Raw genomic sequence first — 5037 nt, 5'->3', positions numbered from 1 at the left:
CTTTAACATAAATATCATAACATAGTTTATTATGGTGAGTCTTTCATTTTTATTCTACAGATGAAAAATAATTTATATCTTAAAGTGAAGAAGTAAATTTAAATTCTTAAAATAAATATCATAACATATTTTATTATGGTCAGTCTTTCATTTTTATTTTGTAAAAGAAAAATAATTTAGATCTTAAAGTAAAGAATTGAATTTAAATCTAAAAGTCAATATCATAGCATAGTTTATTATGGTTAGTCTTTCATTTTTGTTCTGTAAAAGAAAAATAATTTAGAACTTAAAGTAAAGGACTGAATTTAAAATTTTAAAAGTAAATAAGATAACATAGTTTATTGTGGTCATTCTTTCATTTTTATTCTATAAAAGAAAAATAATTTAGATCTTAAAGTAATGAATTGAATCTAAATTTAAAATAAATATCATAACATAATTTATTATGGTCAGTCTTTCATTTTTATTCTATAAAAGAAAAATAATTTAGATCTTAAAGTAAGGAACTAAATTTAAAATTTAAAAGTAAATATCATAACATAGTTTATTATGGTCAATCTTTCATTTTTATTCCGTAAAAGAAAATAATTTAGATCTTAAAGTAATGAATTGAATCTAAATTTAAAAATAAATATCATAACATAATTTATTATGGTCAGTCTTTCATTTTTATTCTGTAAAGGAAAAATAATTTAGAACTTAATGTAAAGGACTGAATTTAGAATTTAAAAGTAAATATGATAACATAGTTTATTATGGCTAGTCTTTCATTTTTATTCTACAAAAGAAAAATAATTTAGATCTTAAAGTAAATGATTGAATTTGAATTTAAAAGTAAATATCATAACATACTTTATTATGGTCAGTCTTTCATTTTTATTCTTTAAAAGAAATATATTTTAGATCTTAAAGTAAAGAATCGAATTTAAATATCATAATATGGTTTATTATGGTCATTATTTCATTTTTGTTCTATAAAAGAAAATTAATTTAGAACTTAAAAGAAAAGAATTGAATTTAAATTTAAAAGTAATACCATAACATAATTTATTCTGGTCAGTCTTTCATTTTTTTGTAAAGAAAAATAATTTAGATCTTAAAGTAAGGAATTGAATTTAAGTTTTAAAAACAAAATATCATAACAGTTTATGATGGTCAATCTTTCATTTTTATTCTGTAAAAGAAAAATAATTTAAATATTAAAGTAAATAATTGCATTTAATTTAAAAGTAAATATCATAGTATAGTTTATTATGGTTAGTCTTTCATTTTTATTGTGTAAAATAAAAATAGTTAGATCTTAAAGTAAAGAATTGAAATTAAATTTAAAAGTAAATATCATAACATAGTTTATTATGGTAAATCTTTCATTTTTATTCTGTAAAATAAAAATATTTTAGATCTTAAAGTAAAGAGAAAATACATACCCCCCCCCCCCCAAACTTGGTCGGATTACTTACTTTAGTACTTAAACTACACGGGTGTTTAAATACCCCTCTTAACATCTTTGAAGTGAATTAAAAACCACCCTGAGATTATTATACCACTATCACTTGCCACATCATAGCCATGTAAGTGCTACAACATAGCCATGTCAACACCACGTCATTACTTAATTATTTAAACAATTTTTTCTTTAACACTTCTTAAAATTAATTTACACCTCTTCATATTTTTCAATGGCCTCCACCACACCTCCTGTTTCTCTCCCTTTCTTCGTCTTATACGGTGAACCAACAAATTTTTTTAGCTCCGATGAAAATCAACAAAATTTATAGGTGTGAAATTGATGTCAATAATAAGATGTTGGTGTTGGGATTTGTGGATTACTAAAGAGATGGTGAAATTGAAGTAGTTGATAGAGTTGAAGATGGAGATGGAGGAGAAAAGGATGTTTTAACGGAGAAGAAGCTTATTGGGGAAGACAATAAAATGAAGAGAAAAAAAATTAAAAGTTTTATGGGCCAATAGGAAAATTCATATAGTTTAATAAAAGTTAATATATTAAGAAAATAATATTTAAAATATAATTATATAATGACCTATAAAAAAAATGACATGTGTATGATTTTATAATTCTTTTTCCCTTTTTAACTCCTTCACATGCTATTAGGTGTAACGACCTATTTTCGTCATTATAGAAATGCCAACGGGGGAAAATTTGGGGTCAGAAAACTTTTTTCGTAGTATTTGGATTTTCCCAACCTAGTCCAGATTTGGACGAAATCAGAGTCTTTGAGGTGTAGGGAAATCTGGTAACAATCAGGTGAATCATTTATGATTTTAATTGCATGAGTAGTTAGATAACTCGTTAAGGAATCTGTGCGACTTTACAGAATTGAATTCGGGTGAGTAGAACTCCTGAAATCGATCTTAGCGCTAAGGGTATTTCTGAGCGTCATTGGTTAGAGGTGTATTATGAAATTGGGTTTTTGGATTTCTCAAAATAGCTTTCTGTTTCGTTCCAGCCGCTTTGGTGCTAGATTTTGCCGCTTTGGCAGGGCCGCTACAGTGGGATGATGGCCATTGTGGCGGGCTCGACGCGACTTAAGGTCGTTAATAAGCCCCTAAACAACCTTATTATGCATTTTTTTACTTTTAGAGCTAAGGAACGAACCCCAGGCGACTCCTACTCATTTTTCACCATTCTTGAGGCTAAAGGTAAGATTTTCACTCCCCGAATCCGTTTTTCGATCCGTAGAATATAATAGAATGGGTGAATATTGATGGGGGAGGGTTTTGTTATAGATTCTATGGTGGAAATAACACTAACTTGGATAATTGGGATCATGGGTATGATCTAGGGTTCATAGAATTGTTAGTAATTCAGGTAATTAGTGATTATTTATTGATTCCTGTATTATATTGATTGTTTGTAGACCAAGAACAAGTGGAACGAATCCGGAAAGGGAAGGATCAAGTTTCTTAAGGTTTCAAGCTTGTTTCGAGGTAGGTGATGGTTGTGATTCTATGATTGTGTGATGTATGTTTGTTCTTGCTTCATTATGATACTTGCATGTATGTGAATGTTGCATAATTGAACACACTTGTTGTAAACGAGATAGATGAATGATGAATGTCATGAATCATAACTTGTTTGTATGAACTTGAGAAGATACTTGTGATTGTGATTGTGGTGTGTTTATTGGATCGGTTGTCACTTTTCGGCATAACTAATTGAGATCGGTTACCACGTTTTGAAAAAATTATGGGATCGGTTGCCACATTTCGACATAAATATTGGATCGGGTACCACATTCCGGTATGCTAACTGTTTGGGTTTCGGTTCCATAAGAGGACCAATAATTTGATATAATTGTGTATCTTGAGAAATGTGAAGTTGTTCATTGTTCGTATATGTTGATGATATTGTATATGTTCGATATGTGCATGTGATTATATTGTTGTATTGGCTAATGTATGTTGCACTTATTGTTGATAGCCGCGTGATCCTACCAGTACACTGTGGTTGTGTACTAATACTGTACTTGTTCTTATTTTTGTTGAGTACAGGGGATCTTCAAGCGGCTACTGACAGACCTAACTTAGGAGATCAGTGATCGTTCAAATTCAAGTGTAACACCCCAGAAAAAAATTTCGAACTAAGACTTGAACCGTTCTTCATAGTGAGTGAGATTTTACCAAGAAATTTAATTTTTTTAAAGTGTTAAGGTCACTAGATGTAGCACCTTGAGTTCCAAAAAGAATTAAATTGGAAATAGCAAAATCTGAAATTTTGCAAGTTAAGCTAAGTATGAGTTTTGGGTCGACTTCAAACGACCATAACTCATAGCTCAGGATGAGTTAGGTGTTCTACCATATACCGTAGGAAAGATCTTTGAATTATCTTTCCAACGCCACCGAGTTTACTCAGTTTTGAGTTTGGATGAGTGAGATATGACCTTTTGAAGTTAGGATATCCAATTAAGAAAAGTTAGCCGGAAATAGTGAGGGGTATTTTGGTCGTTTCCTTACCCAATCAAATTTAATTCGTTTTTAGTAAGATTTTAAGGGTCTAATCCTATTAGGTTCAGTTTTATAATTCTAATACACGCCTAGGATTTTAGTTGAGAGTTCAAGAAGAGAAACGAAGAGAAAAGAGGAGAATAGAAAAGAGGATCAAGCGTTCGTCGATATTCTTGCGTCTTGTTGCGGAATTTCGCCATGGGTTTAATCCCTAAGAGGTATGTAAGCTTACATAGTGTTGGGTTTGTTCACCCACACGCCAAACATGTTATTTTTAGCGTAATTTCGTTCTTGAAATTGAAGGATTTAAGTTCTTGATGAGTTCTTGAAGTTTCCTTATCGATTAAGTTTTGATGTAAGATTCTACTTAGGTCAACTTTAAACGATCATATATCTTAGAATATTAAGAGTTACGTGAGCCATAACCTATCCAATTAAAGGTAATTGAATCTAATTTCCTACGCCACCAATTTTGCGTCAATCCAATTTCTGAGTAAAAAGTTATGACTATTTTAGTAACCTATACAGTGCTGTTACGAATTAGCCGACGGGAAATCATTAAAAAGGGTTGTTTTTGTTTTTTTACCTCCAATAAAACCCTAAACGAATTTCTTGACTAATGAAAGGGTCAAAACAATTAGATTTTTATCTCCAATAATTAAAATCATAATTCTTGGCCATAGAGATTTCAAGAAACTAATTCAAGAATCTCAAGAAAGGTTTTCTTGATCATTTACCTTCAAGCTAGGGTTTCAAGGCTTCTAATCAAGTTCTTCTCCAAGAATCTTCAAGAACCTTGTTCATCCAGGAATGTAAGCCTATCATAGTGTTGGACTAGTTCGTCCTCATGCCCTACATCTACTTTCAGATCAGTAAAAGAGTACGTAATCTAGGATACTTTCCCTAGATTTGAGTATTCTTGAGATAAGTTGATTTTGAGTTCTTGAGTTCATATTTCTTTTAAAAGTTCTATTCCTAATTATCGAATTGCTATATTGTTATTGAGATCTTTCATATCATGAATCATAACTCTTGAATCCACAATTCAAATTCAAGAGAGAGTTAAGAGAA

Source organism: Solanum tuberosum, unplaced genomic scaffold (assembly GCF_000226075.1).
Source record: "Solanum tuberosum cultivar DM 1-3 516 R44 unplaced genomic scaffold, SolTub_3.0 scf00147, whole genome shotgun sequence".
Lineage (NCBI taxonomy): Eukaryota > Viridiplantae > Streptophyta > Magnoliopsida > Solanales > Solanaceae > Solanum > Solanum tuberosum.
This window is presented reverse-complemented; position numbering follows the sequence as displayed.